Genomic DNA, 20,892 nt, shown 5'->3' on the forward strand with positions numbered 1-20,892 from the left:
CAAATGGCCGCACCTCGCCGAGGCGGCTCGCGCACCTCCGCGGCGGAGAGGCGGCCGGGAAGGCCCAGGAGGACGCCCAGGCGGAGGCGTGGGCCTTCCTCGACCTGGCGCGCCGTCAAGAGGAGGCTACGCGTCAGGCGGCGCTCCGGGAGGAGGAGCGCCGGGCCGCGCGCCTGGCGGAGGAGGAGCAGCTCAGGCAGGAGTCCGCGCGCAGGGCGCGGCTGCGCAGCCGGCCGAGCCCGCCGAACCCGCACTCCGCCCGGGAAAGGGCGCGGTGGGAGCCCTGGCCGGAGTCCCCGGTGCCCTCCGGCGTGTCGAGCCGGAACAGCGCGTCGCCGCCGGGCGTCGTCGTCATCGGCGCCGACGATGGCGAGTACCACCGGGGGTAGTGCTGCCGGCGGCCACCGTGCTCGCAAACCCTGTCTAGGGTTTCTTTTTTTAGTTTAAAGCCCATATAGGGCTTTCTTTTGTGTAAAAATTGCCCAAAATAGGGCTAAGTTTAACTAACCGAGTAGTTTATATTTATTTTGTGCTGTTTTTATTTTTCATTTTCATTTATGTTTTTTTTATTACATATGCGGTGCGTCCGCGCGTTGGGCGCAGCATGCGACCCAAACGGACACGCGGACGCGGGGCGCTGTCCGGGTGTCCGTTCGGCCACCAAACGGCCCAAAACGAACGGTCCAGCGCGTCCGTTTGGGTCACCCGGTTGGAGATGCCCTTATAGTCTCAGCATTGGGAACTCTCCTAGCTAGCCGAGGTGGGACTAATTCTCAGCTTGTAGGTGGCCACGGGCCGTCCACGGTGCCGCCAGCTCATCCCACATAAATCCTTTAAGTGAAGGGCCCGGTTTGGGGAAAAAAGGTGATGGGCTTCGGCGGCGCGTCCCCAACCATTGCCACGCCGCCTCGGGCGAACCCGGCAATCCCTATTCGCCGCTCATTGCCACGCGCAGTATGGGCCAGCCTCCTCGGCCCAGTTCACGTTTTTTTCTGTTTTCTGTTTCCTTTTTCCGTTGTCTATTTTTCCCTTTTTCTTTTTTGTTTCTATTTATTTTCTATTTCTTTTTTGTTTATTTTTCTTTCTTAAGATTTAAAAAATGTGAATTTTTTAAAATGTATAAATTTAACGAATATTTAGAAATACAATGTTTAAATTTTAAAATATTCAAATTAACAAATGTTCATATTAAAAAATTGGTCAATAGGGAAAATGTTCAATCTCAAGAAAAAAAATTGTATTTTGAATACTTAGATTAAAAGTATTCAAAATAAAATAAAAAATTGTTCAATCTCAAAAATATTCAAATTCGAAAAATGTTAACTTTTATAAATTGTTCAAATTTAAAATATTCAAATCTAAAAATGTTTAGTTCAAAAAATGATCAGATTTTAATATTGTTCATATTAAAAGATGGTATTAGTTTTTAAAATTATTCAAAATTTGAAACTTTTCGATTTTAAAAATCTTCAAATTTTTAAATTTATCAAATTTTGAATAGAACATAGTACCAAATTTACAGTGCCCACATGCATCCAGGGGGTGTGCGGCAACTCGCCTGGTGCCAACCAGGTCAGTGTGTAAATCACCTCCCACTAATGGTGGCGCTGCTCCTTCATGGGTCTCCCCTCGATGAGCTTATCCCACCATTCCGAGATGTTCGGAAAGCTCTGTCCGCAGACTTGGGAGTCTGCGCCGTACCAAGACTGGACCAAATTCCAGACCGCAATGGTGAATGGGAAATCCTTGCATAAGTGGCCAGCCGTTTCCAGAGCACTAACACAACTGGCATATGGGGTCGTGGTGCCATCCCCTGATGGCGAGCATGTCGACCGGCAGCAGTTTTCTATGTAGGGCCAACCAACGAACAACTTGCTCTTGGGCTTGGCTCGGACGTTACATATTTTTTGGGCTAGGAAGCTGAGGGTGGCAGACAATGAATTGGCGCATGGTACGTCAAGCTCGCGGAGTAAAGTCCTTTGAGGTTCATGGACCAAGTGATGGAGTCCGGCTGTTCAGGCAGAAGCTGGATGATGTCCCATATTTCAATGTACTGTGATAGTTAGATGGGGGTGGATAGGCGCGCGATGGAACAGATCCAATTACCGTTCTCGATTTCCTTTGCGACACATCTGTTCTCCCAGAAAAAAACTTCAGATGCCTAGTCTAACAGGCCAGGCACGTAAACGGTGGACATGCACATATAAAACCGTGTAGCGAATCCCCGGTTTTATTGGTTATTGCTCTTGGTCTACACACTGAGGCACATCTAGTATACACTCATAGGCCTACTAGCAGCTTACCAAGCAAGTAGTCCATCACGACGTTGTTCCTACACGCTCAACCTTTGGGTACATGAGTGGCACCTTTATCCACGGAGCCAACATGCGGTCCATACAGCTCTCCAGGCTTGTCATTCTGCTATGGTAAATGTTGACAAGTTACTCAGACAACTGTCGATGATGAGGAATATGGAGTTGGTCGCCACATCATAGTCACCCAGGCATCCCATGTAGGCTTCGCCTTCTGAGTAGGAGAGCGACTTATTTTGATGGAGTTGGAATCTCAAAGCCTTAAGGGTGTCTCCGTAGGGATCCCATGCATGATTCGCGGCGAGGATGGCGTACATGGTGGTCTCCTCCATGTACGGCGGGGATAGGTCGATGTCGCCACGCCGCATAGCTTCGATGAAACACTCGTAAAGGAACTCAGTGCCGCAAGCGTTGCTGCGGACAACCCTGAGTGCTGACATGTGGCATGTTGGGGCGAGAAGATGCGGATGGCCGCCATGTGGAGATGTGGAAGGATAACGAGGAGGATCAGGATGACCTTCATGGCGAATGTGTCTTTGACATTCTCCCTCGGTGCGACTACTGAGCATGCCTTGCATTGCAGCATTTATAGCATGTGTGATTTAATCATTGAATAATGTTGTAATTATATGCTATTTAATTGATTCGATTTGTGTTGTGCTGGCAATGGCACATGCAACATGTATACATGAGGCTAGTCATAGTGGAGAGTAACATGGAGTAGTAACATCTACATGTTACTACTCTATGTTACTACCTTCATAATGGGTAGTAACATATATGTGGTGTCATGCAAAGTCATATTTATTAAGTTGTAGACTCATATTGTCTTGGAATGTATGATGTGATGGTAACATAGCTAGTTACCACAACCCTCTCTTTCTTCAATTAATAACTTGCCATGTCACCAAAATGCTTAGTTGGCATTGCATGTACTACTATGTTACTATCTATGTTACTCTCACTATGAGTAGTCCGATGGCAAATGACCATAGGAGTAAAAATGGAAACACGATATTTCCATTAATATCTAGAAGATATGTGTTATGCTGGCAACCACCCATGCAACACTTGTAGATGAAGACAAATGACCATAGATGTAAAAATGGCAACAAGATAGTTGCCATAAATTCGAAGATTGTCTAAATGAGTGTTTGGCTACTCCTCGTTGATGTCGAGGCCTCCTTCAAAACTACAGGGCGTGCTCGAACAAGAGCTTGCTTTTTGTTCACGTTGGCTACATTCGTTTCAATAGAAAGGCACATTGTAGAGGGTTGCTTAGTTAAGAGGTAATGTTCCTAGAGTTGAATTGTGTGGAAGAGTGGAAGATGTTAGCCTTTTAAAAGATAAAATGTTCTATTTCATGTGGTGGGATCAATGGTTGACCGCTCATTCTCCCCCTTTATCCCTCTTGCTGCGCTACAGTTCCCTGGTCGCCACCTTCCTTTGACCAGGCCGATCCAAGGCCGCTCCAACAGAATAGCCGGCCGGAGTTGGTTGCGGTGACGCACCGGAGTAGATTAGGGTTAGTTTAGGCTTAGTACTTGTCTAGATTTCCTCGTTTACCCTCGTGGATCTTAGCGTCATGCCCGTAGTGAGGTGGCGGCGGTGGAGCTTGAGCTACTCCCTGCAGCCTGTGGTGGCTTTGATGCTGCTCGTGGTGCTCTGGTGGTCGGAGACGGAGGCGGGCGGCGTCGGAGTTCCGGCAGCCTCTCCAATAAAGCTCTTTTGCTGCTCACGAGATCTGGGCGGTTTCGATCTGGATGCTTGAAAGTGCATGGAGCCCCCATGTGTGGTTTTGGTAATTAATGACAATCCCTATGGACTAATGTTTGCATTGAGTTATATTTGTAGGAGTTGTCCATAGGCAATTCTTGAACCATATGTTGGCTTCAAGGTTGCAATAAGAAGAATTTGATGAAGGATATCAAGTGTCAAGTATGTCTTGAAGATGAAGATGAAGTGAGCCCTCAAGTTACTTCAAGACATCAACATGTTTGTATTAGGTTCCAATTAGAAGAAATTGATGAAGTATATCAAGTGTCAAGTATGTCTTGAATATGAAGATGAAGTGAGCCCTAGAGTTACTTCAAGACATCAACATGATGAAGAATGAAGAAATGAAGTGCAAGTTCAAGATGAGCCATCTCGAAGAGGTCCTTTGCTTGAGTCTTGCCATCCATATGGTGATCATGGATATGTGAAGATGCGCCGAAGAAGAAGCTATCCCATGGTGGATTATGGGGGAGCAATCCACATGGTGGTCATGGTTATGTGAAGATGCGCCGAAGAAGAAGCTCTCCCATGGTGGATTATGGGGGAGCAATCCACAAGACTTCGTCAAGCAAACACAAGCAAGAAAGGCGTTCCATCTTGTTGAGGTCAAGATCGTCGTCATCGAGCTCAAGTGGAATGCGAAAGTATAAGGTTTGCTCTTGATAGGGTTTCTTTCTCACCGGTCTCATAGTGTAGTTGGAGACCGGTTTATAGTTTAGTTGCCGTACTATCAAGAGGGCTCTCGAGTGAGTAACTCGATCGTATCGTTCGGAGAGAGCTCAAACCTTTGCATCCTTGCATCATCTTTCTTGGTTGTTATTTGGACCTTATCCATGTGATGTTTTAGAGGATAGGTTTAGTGGATGAGGATATCCCCAACCACCTGGTTAGGGATAGCCAATTTTTTTGTTTGGCTGTGTAGAATTAGAGGTGGTTAGTGGTAGCCATTTTTTTGTTTGGTTGAAAGGATGAGAAGTGGTTGAGTGGTTGTGGTGACTTTTTTATTCAGATGGTGAGATTACCCTGCAATGCAATTTTATGAGCTAAAATATTGCACAAGTTATGTTATTTCACACATGCCATACAAGTATACGTTGTGGATACATACATACATGTACAAGCTAGGTATCTGACTTCTACGCTGTGGCCACATGACCAAAGCATGTCCAGAACTGAGCTCGTCTAGCACTGAATCGGTAAATGGTGAGATCTGTGCTGAAGTTAATCGCCCATCTAGCCCGCCCTTCCCTGACCTCTGCTGCCTAGTCGTCCGTCCCTGACCTCCGCTGCCTTCTCGCAGCTCTCTGCCCTCCGCTGCCTCCTCGCCCCGTCTCATCTTGTCGCTCTCCCTTGCGCCAACCGACGAACAGAGGCGAGCCAGAAGGGAGCAGCTCTACTGGGACCAAGGAATAGAGGGGAGATGTAGGGAGGTACCTGCCGCCGGCGTATCTGGTTTCCCGCCGTGCTTGTATTTCTTGCCGCCGCCGGCTGGGTCATGGGAGAATGATTGAAGTCGAGGGAAACAGAGATGGATCCGATTTTTTTCTATTCGTTTGTGGTGGTGAGCGAGCGAAAATGCACCCAAAATCTTTCCGGGTGAGGCCAGCGCGCGAGCCAAAAGTGGTTGGCCTCATCCACCACATTTTGCCGGATGAGCTCAACCACTATTTCACGCGAATATTTCTGAAATATGGCTATCCCTAGCCACTCTCGTCCCTAAACCAAACATCCGGCAACCACTTTTTTAGTGGCTACCCCTAACCACTTGGGGATATCCCCTGAACCAAACAGCCCCTAAACCTATCCTCTGAACCAAACAGCCCGACACAACTGGCATATGGGGTCGTGGTGCCATCCCCTGATGGCGAGCATGTCGACCGGCAGCAGTTTTCTATGTAGGGCCAACCAACGAACAACTTGCTCTTGGGCTTGGCTCGGACGTTACATATTTTTTGGGCTAGGAAGCTGAGGGTGGCAGACAATGAATTGGCGCATGGTACGTCAAGCTCGCGGAGTAAAGTCCTTTGAGGTTCATGGACCAAGTGATGGAGTCCGGCTGTTCAGGCAGAAGCTGGATGATGTCCCATATTTCAATGTACTGTGATAGTTAGATGGGGGTGGATAGGCGCGCGATGGAACAGATCCAATTACCGTTCTCGATTTCCTTTGCGACACATCTGTTCTCCCAGAAAAAAACTTCAGATGCCTAGTCTAACAGGCCAGGCACGTAAACGGTGGACATGCACATATAAAACCGTGTAGCGAATCCCCGGTTTTATTGGTTATTGCTCTTGGTCTACACACTGAGGCACATCTAGTATACACTCATAGGCCTACTAGCAGCTTACCAAGCAAGTAGTCCATCACGACGTTGTTCCTACACGCTCAACCTTTGGGTACATGAGTGGCACCTTTATCCACGGAGCCAACATGCGGTCCATACAGCTCTCCAGGCTTGTCATTCTGCTATGGTAAATGTTGACAAGTTACTCAGACAACTGTCGATGATGAGGAATATGGAGTTGGTCGCCACAGCATAGTCACCCAGGCATCCCATGTAGGCTTCGCCTTCTGAGTAGGAGAGCGACTTATTTTGATGGAGTTGGAATCTCAAAGCCTTAAGGGTGTCTCCGTAGGGATCCCATGCATGATTCGCGGCGAGGATGGCGTACATGGTGGTCTCCTCCATGTACGGCGGGGATAGGTCGATGTCGCCACGCCGCATAGCTTCGATGAAACACTCGTAAAGGAACTCTGTGCCGCAAGCGTTGCTGCAGACAACCCTGGTGCTGACATGTGGCATGTTGGGGCAGAAGATGCGGATGGCCGCCATGTGGAGATGTGGAAGGATAACGAGGAGGATCAGGATGACCTTCATGGCGAATGTGTCTTTGACATTCTCCCTCGGTGCGACTACTGAGCATGCCTTGCATTGCAGCATTTATAGCATGTGTGATTTAATCATTGAATAATGTTGTAATTATATGCTATTTAATTGATTCGATTTGTGTTGTGCTGGCAATGGCACATGCAACATGTATACATGAGGCTAGTCATAGTGGAGAGTAACATGGAGTAGTAACATCTACATGTTACTACTCTATGTTACTACCTTCATAATGGGTAGTAACATATATGTGGTGTCATGCAAAGTCATATTTATTAAGTTGTAGACTCATATTGTCTTGGAATGTATGATGTGATGGTAACATAGCTAGTTACCACAACCCTCTCTTTCTTCAATTAATAACTTGCCATGTCACCAAAATGCTTAGTTGGCATTGCATGTACTACTATGTTACTATCTATGTTACTCTCACTATGAGTAGTCCGATGGCAAATGACCATAGGAGTAAAAATGGAAACACGATATTTCCATTAATATCTAGAAGATATGTGTTATGCTGGCAACCACCCATGCAACACTTGTAGATGAAGACAAATGACCATAGATGTAAAAATGGCAACAAGATAGTTGCCATAAATTCGAAGATTGTCTAAATGAGTGTTTGGCTACTCCTCGTTGATGTCGAGGCCTCCTTCAAAACTACAGGGCGTGCTCGAACAAGAGCTTGCTTTTTGTTCACGTTGGCTACATTCGTTTCAATAGAAAGGCACATTGTAGAGGGTTGCTTAGTTAAGAGGTAATGTTCCTAGAGTTGAATTGTGTGGAAGAGTGGAAGATGTTAGCCTTTTAAAAGATAAAATGTTCTATTTCATGTGGTGGGATCAATGGTTGACCGCTCATTCTCCCCCTTTATCCCTCTTGCTGCGCTACGGTTCCTCGGTCGCCACCTTCCTTTGACCAGGCCGATCCAAGGCCGCTCCAACAGAATAGCCGGCCGGAGTTGGTTGCGGTGACGCACCGGAGTAGATTAGGGTTAGTTTAGGCTTAGTACTTGTCTAGATTTCCTCGTTTACCCTCGTGGATCTTAGCGTCATGCCCGTAGTGAGGTGGCGGCGGTGGAGCTTGAGCTACTCCCTGCGGCTCGTGGTGGCTTTGATGCCGCTCGTGGTGCTCGGTGGTCGGAGACGGAGGCGGGCGGCGCGGAGTTCCGAGCAGCCTCTCCAATAAAGCTCTTTTGCTTGCTCACGAGATGCGGGCGGTTTCGATCCGGATGCTTGAAAGTGCATGGAGCCCCCATGTGTGGTTTTGGTAATTAATGACAATCCCTATGGACTAATGTTTGCATTGAGTTATATTTGTAGGAGTTGTCCATAGGCAATTCTTGAACCATATGTTGGCTTCAAGGTTGCAATAAGAAGAATTTGATGAAGGATATCAAGTGTCAAGTATGTCTTGAAGATGAAGATGAAGTGAGCCCTCAAGTTACTTCAAGACATCAACATGTTTGTATTAGGTTCCAATAAGAAGAAATTGATGAAGTATATCAAGTGTCAAGTATGTCTTGAAGATGAAGATGAAGTGAGCCCTAGAGTTACTTCAAGACATCAACATGATGAAGAATGAAGAAATGAAGTGCAAGTTCAAGATGAGCCATCTCGAAGAGGTCCTTTGCTTGAGTCTTGCCATCCATATGGTGATCATGGATATGTGAAGATGCGCCGAAGAAGAAGCTATCCCATGGTGGATTATGGGGGAGCAATCCACATGGTGGTCATGGTTATGTGAAGATGCGCCGAAGAAGAAGCTCTCCCATGGTGGATTATGGGGAAGCAATCCACAAGACTTCGTCAAGCAAACACAAGCAAGAAAGGCGTTCCATCTTGTTGAGGTCAAGATCGTCGTCATCGAGCTCAAGTGGAATGCGAAAGTATAAGGTTTGCTCTTGATAGGGTTTCTTTCTCACCGGTCTCATAGTGTAGTTGGAGACCGGTTTATAGTTTAGTTGCCGTACTATCAAGAGGGCTCTCGAGTGAGTAACTCGATCGTATCGTTCGGAGAGAGCTCAAACCTTTGCATCCTTGCATCATCTTTCTTGGTTGTTATTTGGACCTTATCCATGTGATGTTTTAGAGCTTGTGCTTATTCTCATGACAAGCTCTAGTTCATCGAAAACGGATTTCGCATAGATCACTTGTTGCGTTTTCGAGTTTGGTTCATCATCTTTCTTGGTTTTATTTGGATCTTATCCATGTGATGTTTTAGAGCTTGTGCTTATTCTCATGACAAGCTCTAGTTCATTGAGAATGGTTTTTGCATGGGCAACTTGTTGCATTTTCAAGATTGGATGTTTTACCGGTATGTCTTTTTTAGATAGGTCAAACCTTTCATCATTTGTTTCTATCCTCCCTTGTTGTACTATGATGGTTTCCTGCATGATCTTGTAGAGCTTGTTCCTAGCTTCAAAACAAGCCCAAGATCATCAAAATCGGAGTCCGGATGCTAAAGTTATGCCCGTTTTAGTTTTGGTGATTCTGCAGTTTTCTGGGGGGGCGGATAATCCGGCCCGAAGGACAAAACATGGACAATATCCGGCCAAATATCCGGCCCGAGCCAGGGGCGATTTCGGGGCCGGATTATCCGGCCCGGGGCGGATTTTCCGGCCCGGGAGGTCCCAAACGGTCATATTTCGTTGGGAGGGGGTATATAAGACCCCCTTCTTCCTCCTTGGGCTGGTTGGCTCACTCTCTCTCTCTCCCTCCATTGTTGTCCTTCAAAGCTTGCCCTAGTTCTTGATTCCTCCCATGATTCTTGCATATTCTTGAGGGAAAAGAGAGAGGAGATCTAGATCTACATCTTCACCAATCAAATCCCTCTCTTTGTGAGGGGAACCCACTAGATCTTGATCTTGGAGGATTTTGTGTTCTCCTCTTTGTTCTTCCTCTCTTATTCCCCCAATAGCTTTTGTAGCTTTGTTGGAATTTGAGAGAGAAGGATTTGAGCATCTTTGTGGTGTTCTTGCCATTGCATTTGGTGCATCGGTTTGAGTTCTCCACGGTGATTCGTGGTGGTGAAAGCAAGAAGGTTGTTACTCTTGGGTTCTTGGAACCCTAGACTGATTCTACGCCTTTGTGGCGATTTGTTGGGAGCCTCCAATTAAGTTGTGGATGTGTGCCCCAATCTTTGTGTAAGGCCCGGTTTCCGCCTCGAAGGAAATCCCTTAGTGGAACCGTGACCTAGGCCTTTGTGGCGAGGGTCACCGGAGATTTAGGTGAGGCGCCTTCGTGGCGTTCGGTTTGTGGTGTGAGTACCGCATCTTGGGGTGAGGCCTTTGTGGCGTTGGTGTGCATCGAGCAACCACACCTCAAGGTGAGCCTCTTGTGGCGTTCGGGAGCACTAAGCAACCGCACCTCTCCACCGGAGATTAGCACTCGCAAGAGTGTGAACTCCGGGATAAATCATCGTCTCCCGCGTGCCTCTGTTATCTCTATACCCGAGCTCTTTACTTATGCACTTTACCTTGTGATAGCCATCGTGCTTGAAGTTATATATCTTGCTATCACATAGTTGCTTGTATTGCTTAGCATAAGTTTGTATATCTTGCTATCACATAGTTGCTTGTATTGCTTAGAATAAGTTGTTGGTGCACATAGGTGAACAATAGTATATAGGCTTTGGGCTTGACAAAGTAAACGCTAGTTTTATTCCGCATTTGTTAAGCCCATCTCGTAAAAGTTTTAAATCGCCTATTCACCCCCCCTCTAGGCGACATCCGTGTCCTTTCAATTGGTATCAGAGCAAGGTCTCTCATTCTTAGGCTTCACCGCCTTGAGAGTAAAGATGTCGGCTAGGGGATTAGCGCACAATAACTTGTTTATATTTGATGGCACAAATTATGATCTATGGAAAATTTATGTGCTTAATATTTTGCGGCGTATGTCCCCGGACATGGAGCGATTTCTTGACATGGGTTTTTCTTCTCCTAAGGATCCTCAAAATTTATCTCTTGAGGAGGAGAAAAACTCTTGTCTCGATGCTCTTGCTTCTCATGTGTTTTCCATTGTTGTGAGCAATGTAGTTACTTCTTCAATCATGCCTTTTGGGAGCGCTCATGAATTATGGACAAAGCTTCAAGATAAATATGATGTGTCCAAGATTATTGAGGATGATTGTATTGCTTCCACTTCCGGCCGTGATGAGTTCTCATCTTCTTCCACTTCACCAAAGTGTGGTAAGACACAAGGTAATGATATGGTGAGTGGTGATGAAAATTGCAATGTTGATATTGAGCTTACTATTGATGATTCGTCATCTCTATCTCATTGCAATGCTTCATCTTCGGACTTAAACACATCTAGCACTAGAAATGATTTACATGCTTGTGTTGATAGTCCTTGCATATCATGTGTAAGTTGCTTGAATAAATCTAATGATGATATGCTTGCATTGTCTTGTGGCCATGATAAAAATGCTTCTATTTCCTCTAGTTGTTGTGTGTCTAACAATGTAGAGGAAACCAAAGATTCTATTGGTCAAGACAAGATCTTGAAAGGAGCCTCAAGTAACTCCTCCTCTTTATCTCACGGTCCTCATATATGCCTTATGGCCAAGGGTTCCACGGTACCTCCTACCATGGAACCCAATATGTCTCGTGGTGATAAGGATGAGGATGAATATGAAGAAGAGGATTGGGTTGTCTCTCTACGCGATAAGGGTAAGAGCGTATTCAAGGTTATTTGCAAAGATAAAATTGCTAGCACTCACTTCTTTGAAATCTTGACTACCGCTATTGAGAGCCAAAAACTTATTTGGATGCATGAGAACACCATTGATAAAAAGGGTGCTCTTGAACGAGAGTATGCCGATGATGTAGCATCATTAAAAAATGAACTTGAAGAAGAACAAACCATCAAGGAAGCTCTTGAGGAGACCTTTGCTCTAGAATTGTCTAGAGAAAAGGAAAACCATGATAGAGCTCTTGAGATGGCAAATGAACTAAAGCTAAAAAATGATAAGCTTGTGTTTGTTAATGCTAAACTCCTTGAGGATTTTGAGCAACTCAAAAAGGGCTCAAGGGTCATTGAGAGTGCGCTCGCCAAACTCACCGAGTCGCATGAGAAACTTAAAGCTTCTTATCTAAAAGAGCATGCCAACTTGCCTTCTTCTATTACTACTAATATTGATGCTTGTGCTACTAACTCTACTTCTTGTGAAGCATCTATCTTGAAGGAGAATGTTGAGCTAAGGGCTCAACTTGAGTTGCTAACTTGCAATTATGGGAAATTGGAAGAAAGTCATGGAAAGCTTTCTCGCTCCCATGAGGATCTTCTAGCCTCTCATGATAGGCTAAAGTTAGCTCATGAGGCTATCATATTTAAGGCAACACCTTGTGAGCCTCATGTGGATACTAGCACTACTACTCAAAATGCTATATTTCCATGTGCTAGTCCTAGTAATTCATCCACTCATAATATTGCTAAATCTTGTGATGAATTATCTTCCTTGCCTTGTTGCTCTAACAATGAAGATTCTACTTCCTCTAGTGCTTGTGTTGTTACTAACCATGTAGAGGAAATCAAAGAGCTCAAGGCCCAAGTCACTTCTTTGAAGAATGACTTGGTAAAGGGTCATGAAGGGAAATGCAAACTTGACACGATGTTGAGTATGCAACAATCCCCCAATGACAAGAGTGGACTTGGTTTCAAATCCAACAACAAGAACAAGTCCATGAACAACAACAAGAAGAAGGGCCAAGTACAAGTCAAAGACCCGGCCAAGATTGTTTGCTTCAAGTGCAATATTGAAGGGCACCATGTTAGATCTTGCCCTTTGAAGAAGAAGCAAAAAGGGAAGCGGCCCCAAGCTCAAACTCATATTCAACCTCAAGTTGAAGAAATGCCACTTCCCAAGAAGAAACAAGCCAATGCTCCCATTGTGGAGAAACCTAGTGAGAAGAAGGAGAAGAAAAGAACTTGCTACATATGCCGTGAGAAGGGCCACATCTCCTCCTTGTGCACTATTGGTACCTCATCCAACTCTATCACCATTGATGATGTTTATTCTCTTCGTAAGGATGAGGGTGGCAATGTGTTTGCCAAATTTGTTGGTGCTCAAAGTGGTGTCAAGAAAAGAACCATTTGGGTTGCCAAGCCTATTGTGACTAACCTCTTAGGACCCAACTTAGTTGGGGACCAACAATCCAAAATTTGATCAATAGGTGCTTGTTGGAGGGCATTGGAGACTTGGCTACATCATGAAGAATTAAGGGATCTTCATCATTTATATTATCTCAAGCCAAGTCTTTTGATTATCTTGCTACTATCATATATCCAATGTTCCTCCTTGCGGTAACATGTTCTCAACTCATTTATATTGAAAGTTACTCGCCCCTTTGCATGTGTTAGTTTTGTTCCTAGCATGTGTTTGTATATGTTGTGCTTCCTACTTGCTTTTCTTGAGAAATCAAGTCTATGTATGTTGGGTTGCACACCATGTATTTGTGTTTGTGTTGGAGCCACTTTGCATCTTGTTGTATCTTATATGGCTCTTATGAGCGATTAATGGACTATCCCATTTTGGGGGAGTGATATTCCTTTGGGAATTTCATGATCCTAACAATGTGTGTACATGAGGAATATCACTTAGAATTGATATTGCAAGATTATCTAGTCTCTATGTGGTATGTCATCTTCATGAGAAATTCAAATTCCAATGTCCATTAATATCTCTAGTTGGATCTTATTTGCCTCTTGTGAAAATAAATTCCTTATCACATTATGGGGGAGTAATAAGCTTTGTGCATATTACAAGCCTAGAAAATGTGAACATTTGAGGTTGTGTCACATAGAATTGATACCGTAAATTATCTCTCTCCTATGTGGCATGTTTGCTCAAACAAGCTCCAATTTGCTTAAATGGCTTCATTGCTAATATCTTTGTGGATCTTATTTGTGAAAGTTCTTCTTGGCATGGTTTTTCACAACGTGTCCCTCAATACCTTTTTGGAAAACCATGTGCTTCAAGTCATACTATTAATTGCTTTGCATGTTGGTATGAATACTATTAATTGCTTTGCATGTTGGTATGAATACTATTAATTGCTTTGCATGTTGGTATGAATACTATTAATTGCCTTGCATGTTGGTATGACTAAATGAAGCTATCAAGAAACTATCTTTGCATGATGGTTAACTCTTATCTTTTACCATATGCTTTGTTCGTTGTAAATATGATCTTATGTATACTTACAAACTACCACCTGGAAATATTTCCTAATACCTCTTGTCCTAGGACAATTGGTAATCAATTATGAGGTAGATATTTATTGATCATATCTACATTGGCTCTTGTATTTATTTTGCCTTATTTATTGCCATGAATTTGTTGTGCTTTGACTCCCATGTGTCTTCCTTGCATCTTATGGATCTAAGTTGTCTATTCAAACTTTCTTAGCATTGTTAGAAGATATAGGTAGCGTGATGATCCTAGTTTTGTGCATTTTGTATTCATATAAAAAATCCTTGATAATGCACCAAACTTGGGGTAGCTCTTCTATATTATTAGAATGCTTAACATCTCTTGATCTTTATCAAAAATTGAGTTTTGGGAGACATAAAATTTTCTTTTTGGTACTTTGTGCCATCATAAAAAATGTCGATGGTTTGGTTTATTTTTGTTGGAACCTTGCTCTCTTGGGAGTTGGTTATCTCATTCCTTTGTGCTTAGGTTTAATTAGCTTCTTATAATGAGATAAGTCTTTGGAGTCAATCTTGTGTTGATTTGATTCTTTGATATAATTTGGACAACCATTGTCTCTTGGTTTATTTGGTGTTTTGTCCAAATTGTATCTTCCTTTGGTTCTTGAAAGTATTGTGCATGCATATTTAATATATGTATATCTTATGGCATGTGTCACTTTCTTTGATCCAATATATAGGGTAAACTCCATCAAATCCTAATTTGACTAAGATGTGCATGAAATTCAATTTCATATCTATATGCACATAGAATTGTGGAGTTTGTCCTATATGTTGTAGTGTGTCTAACTACTTCGGACCCAATTAGTTTGGGGACCATTTTGTACTTACCTTTGTGTTAGGTACAATGGATATGCATTGAATGCTTGTCTCACTCTTGGAAAGAAGTGGTGACTCAATGGTAACGTGAGGCAAGATAGGATGATCAACGAACACATATCTACTACATCCACACCAATGCTATCTTGGTAACAAGTATCTTCTCATGCATACTTTTGTTGTATCCAACCTTATGGTTGCATCTTGGCATGAATCTATTGATTTGCAAATGTTGTGCTTCTTGCAAAAGTCTTAATGAAACCTCTTTATTGTGAATGAGAGTAATTTGAGATGAGTGCATTTGTTGGGAAGTATTTTAAATCATGCTCATGATTCATCCACCCCAACTATGCCTATCTAGCAATTTTGTTGCATATCAATTCCTCAAGGCTCTCACATGTGCAATATAGATGAAAGTGCAAATTTAGTTACTTCTTTTGGTATCCCCGTTTGTGATACTTGTTGCCTTTTCAAATGCATCCCAACTATCTTCTATCCCTTGTTGATATTTGTGATGTATTTTAGTTGTTTGTGGTTGAAGTTCATGAATGTACAATAAGATAAAATTGAGCCTTTGGCCATGCTATTAAGCAAAAATTCTTATTGGTATATTGCATGACTTCGTCTTGGATATCATACTATTTTTCTTGTGTATCTATTTTATGTGTGCATGTTTCTTTGTGGATAAATATCTTTGTGATATTGCTCACTTAGAGAAACTTATACACATAAGAGATGATACATCTCCTTTTGATATCTTATTTATTTAATGCATGTTGATTGGTCATGCTAAGCAATATAATTCATTGAAGACTATGATGATGCTTTTTGCTCATCCTTGCAATAGTCTTATAATATGCTTTATCATGCCTTTCACATATCCTCTTGGTTGAGCCTTTTATTATGGTGCCTCCTACTTGTTGCTCAACCATTTGTTTGTTGCAAGTGTTAAGCTTAATTTTCTATCTATGATCTATTGCAAATGTTTGTGTTTTAAATGGTAATGAGGGAGTAAGGATTCCATGTTATGCATATTGTATTCAAATGCAACATTTTAATTTATGCATGTACCTTGGGGAGCTTCCTCATTCTATTTAAGGCACTATTTTGTGGTGATCATTAGAGTTTGATTCACTTGGTATCTTTTGTTTTGAATGATATTATGGGAGTGATGATTCCATGTTTGTGCACTTTATACTCCAATGCAAATTGTCTTGTTTTGTGCACAAACCTTGGGGAGCTTCCTCATATTAGTTAGAGCAATCTTCTTGATCTTATCATAATATCTTTCTTTCTTTTGGTATCTTCTTTGTGGTTCATTTGGTTGCTTGCTTCATTTGTTGAAGCTTCTTGACGTTGTTATCTTTTTGCAATCTTTGATCCTATCTATGGTGTGACTCCTTCCGAATATTCGTAATTGGATATGTGCATTTGATTCCACTCAAATTATGAGAAATGCACACGCTATGGAGGATCTCTCACTATATTGGCCTTCTAAATTTTTCACCCATTTCGGCAATTGGTGCCAATGGGGGAGAAGTTTGGAGGGTTTAAGGGAATTTGGTTATGTCTTTGCTTTGTGCTTAAGCATGTGCCTTTATTGCATTGCATCTTGTTGCTTTGCATAGTTGAATATTTAGAGGAAACTCCACTAGGCTTTGAATGCCAATATATGCAATGAAAGTCAAGATCATTCACACATGCATATATTATGGGGGAGTTTGCTCTATATATTCAACTTATTTGTTACTTAAATTCCTTATATAAACCCTCTCAAAGAGATTGTCATCAATTACCAAAATGGGGGAGATTGAAAGTGCATGGAGCCCCCATGTGTGGTTTTGGTAATTAATGACAATCCCTATGGACTAATGTTTGCATTGAGTTATATTTGTAGGAGTTGTCCATAGGCAATTCTTGAACCATATGTTGGCTTCAAGGTTGCAATAAGAAGAATTTGATGAAGGATATCAAGTGTCAAGTATGTCTTGAAGATGAAGATGAAGTGAGCCCTCAAGTTACTTCAAGACATCAACATGTTTGTATTAGGTTCCAATAAGAAGAAATTGATGAAGTATATCAAGTGTCAAGTATGTCTTGAAGATGAAGATGAAGTGAGCCCTAGAGTTACTTCAAGACATCAACATGATGAAGAATGAAGAAATGAAGTGCAAGTTCAAGATGAGCCATCTCGAAGAGGTCCTTTGCTTGAGTCTTGCCATCCATATGGTGATCATGGATATGTGAAGATGCGCCGAAGAAGAAGCTATCCCATGGTGGATTATGGGGGAGCAATCCACATGGTGGTCATGGTTATGTGAAGATGCGCCGAAGAAGAAGCTCTCCCATGGTGGATTATGGGGGAGCAATCCACAAGACTTCGTCAAGCAAACACAAGCAAGAAAGGCGTTCCATCTTGTTGAGGTCAAGATCGTCGTCATCGAGCTCAAGTGGAATGCGAAAGTATAAGGTTTGCTCTTGATAGGGTTTCTTTCTCACCGGTCTCATAGTGTAGTTGGAGACCGGTTTATAGTTTAGTTGCCGTACTATCAAGAGGGCTCTCGAGTGAGTAACTCGATCGTATCGTTCGGAGAGAGCTCAAACCTTTGCATCCTTGCATCATCTTTCTTGGTTGTTATTTGGACCTTATCCATGTGATGTTTTAGAGCTTGTGCTTATTCTCATGACAAGCTCTAGTTCATCGAAAACGGATTTCGCATAGATCACTTGTTGCGTTTTCGAGTTTGGTTCATCATCTTTCTTGGTTTTATTTGGATCTTATCCATGTGATGTTTTAGAGCTTGTGCTTATTCTCATGACAAGCTCTAGTTCATTGAGAATGGTTTTTGCATGGGCAACTTGTTGCATTTTCAAGATTGGATGTTTTACCGGTATGTCTTTTTTAGATAGGTCAAACCTTTCATCATTTGTTTCTATCCTCCCTTGTTGGACTATGATGGTTTCCTGCATGATCTTGTAGAGCTTGTTCCTAGCTTCAAAACAAGCCCAAGATCATCAAAATCGGAGTCCGGATGCTAAAGTTATGCCCGTTTTAGTTTTGGTGATTCTGCAGTTTTCTGGGGGGCGGATAATCCGGCCCGAAGGACAAAACATGGACAATATCCGGCCAAATATCCGGCCCGAGCCAGGGCGATTTTCGGGGGCCGGATTATCCGGCCCGGGGGCGGATTTTCCGGCCTGGGAGGTCCCAAACGGTCATATTTCGTTGGGAGGGGGTATATAAGACCCCCTTCTTCCTCCTTGGGCTGGTTGGATCACTCTCTCTCTCTCCCCTCCATTGTTGTCCTTCAAAGCTTGCCCTAGTTCTTGATTCCTCCCATGATTCTTGCATATTCTTGAGGGAAAAGAGAGAGGAGATCTAGATCTACATCTTCACCAATCAAATCCCTCTCTTTGTGAGGGGAACCCACTAGATCTTGATCTTGGAGGATTTTGTGTTCTCCTCTTTGTTCTTCCTCTCTTATTCCCCCAATAGCTTTTGTAGCTTTGTTGGAATTTGAGAGAGAAGGATTTGAGCATCTTTGTGGTGTTCTTGCCATTGCATTTGGTGCATCGGTTTGAGTTCTCCACGGTGATTCGTGGTGGTGAAAGCAAGAAGGTTGTTACTCTTGGGTTCTTGGAACCCTAGACGGATTCTACGCCTTTGTGGCGATTTGTTGGGAGCCTCCAATTAAGTTGTGGATGTGTGCCCCAATCTTTGTGTAAGGCCCGGTTTCCGCCTCGAAGGAAATCCCTTAGTGGAACCGTGACCTAGGCCTTTGTGGCGAGGGTCACCTGGAGATTTAGGTGAGGCGCCTTCGTGGCGTTCGGTTTGTGGTGTGAGTACCGCATCTTGGGGTGAGGCCTTTGTGGCGTTGGTGTGCATCGAGCAACCACACCTCAAGGTGAGCCTCTTGTGGCGTTCGGGAGCACTAAGCAACCGCACCTCTCCACCGGAGATTAGCACTCGCAAGAGTGTGAACTCCGGGATAAATCATCGTCTCCCGCGTGCCTCGGTTATCTCTATACCCGAGCTCTTTACTTATGCACTTTACCTTGTGATAGCCATCGTGCTTGAAGTTATATATCTTGCTATCACATAGTTGCTTGTATTGCTTAGAATAAGTTTGTATATCTTGCTATCACATAGTTGCTTGTATTGCTTAGAATAAGTTGTTGATACAATAGTATATAGGCTTTGGGCTTGACAAAGTAAACGCTAGTTTTATTCCGCATTTGTTAAGCCCATCTCGTAAAAGTTTTAAATCGCCTATTCACCCCCCCCCCCTCTAGGCGACATCCGTGTCCTTTCAATGCTCCCCTCTCATGCCACCGTGGTGGTGGTGGTGCTGACAGGACTCCATATGAAGCTGCTATTGTCCAATCTTCTGAGTAGCGCCCTGGAGCGGATCTTCTTCGAGCGAAACACGCGGTGACCAAGTTCGTCACCGCGATCTTCGGCCAAGATGGTGCCCCATCTTCTACCTCCATGGCGGAGGCCATGCTGATCAAGTGCTGGAGCTCGACGCCGTTGGAAGGTCAAGTGGTCCGTCCCCGACTTTTCAGCGGTAGCCAGGGGTTTGATCTGGTCGCCGGAGTTGAGCGTTCGAGATTTCTGCGCTCGCAACTCGGCGGAAAGGCCTTGAGTTTGCCGGTGTTGTGTGGCAGAGGCACCATTGTACTCGATTGCTTTTTTTTTCTTATCTTTCAGAGTGCTTTTTGTAAAGTGGAGGGCCTCTTCTTCAAGTGTTAGAGCATCTCCAGTCGCGTCCCCCAAACCGTCCCCCAAACCGCGCCGGATTGAGCGTTTGGGGGACGTGTTTTGTTCGTGCCGCGTTTGGGGGACGTCGCTCCCCAGCCGCGTCCCCCAAACGCCGCCCCCAAATGAATATTTGTGCACGAAAATAAAGATTTTCATTCAATTTTGATTATATATTACAAAGTTTGAATGAAAACGGCTAGATTTCATCTAAACCTAGACTATCGACCGCCCGGCGGCGCGTTCCGACGGCCCCGCCCCGTCGTCGCCTCCCCTACGCCGCAGCCTCCTCCGCGCGCGCCTCCTCTCCTTGCGTTCGGCGGTGGCCGGACGGTGCCGCTCCCCGCCGCGCGTCCTCCTCCGTCCCCGCTGCGCCGCCCGGAGGGAGAGCTCGATGGCGCGACGAATATGCGCCTCTTCGAGGGCACGGGCGTCGTCCCGGAGCTTCTTCTCCGACTCGAAGGACTCGACGAGGGCGCGTTGCTGATCGGCCGTCTCGTCCGGGTGCGGCCCGTCGTCGTCGGGACCGGCCGAACTCGTCGTCGTCGTCCTCCACCTCGGTCTCCTCCGCCTCGGCCTCCTCCTCCTCCATTGGCGCCTCCTCCTCCACATCCGTTGGCGCCTCCATCATCGCCGCCGCTAACGCGTCGGCCTCCGCCGCCAACGCTCGCCCGTCCCCCATAGCGCCGTCGGCGCCGCCTCCCGCTGCCGACGCTCCTCCGCCGTCACCTGCTCGTCGGTGCTCGATCGACTCACGCCGCCGGCGCTCGATCGAGTCACGCCGTTCACGGTGACAACGCCCGCCGCTCATCGCGCCGGCGCCGGCGCTCTTCAGCCCATCGCTGCTCCATCTCCTCCCGACACGGCGCCGTCGCGCCTCTTGCTCCGTCGAGGCGTCGAACGCCGCAACGGTGTCGCCTGCCGCTCCTGCCACGCTGCTGCCGCCGCGGCCTCCTCGAGCTGCGGAGGCGGGGGCGGAGAACGCCGCTAGATCCGCCGCCTGCTGCGCCTCACGCCGCCGGCGGGCCTCCTCCTCGAGTGCCTCCTCGAGTGCCGCACGCCGCCGCCGGCTCCTCAATGGAGGAGACGGCGGTGGAGGGAAGTGGCCATCGCCGGGCGGTTCGC

Source organism: Lolium rigidum, chromosome 3, assembly GCF_022539505.1.
Source record: "Lolium rigidum isolate FL_2022 chromosome 3, APGP_CSIRO_Lrig_0.1, whole genome shotgun sequence".
Classification (NCBI taxonomy): Eukaryota; Viridiplantae; Streptophyta; class Magnoliopsida; order Poales; family Poaceae; genus Lolium; species Lolium rigidum.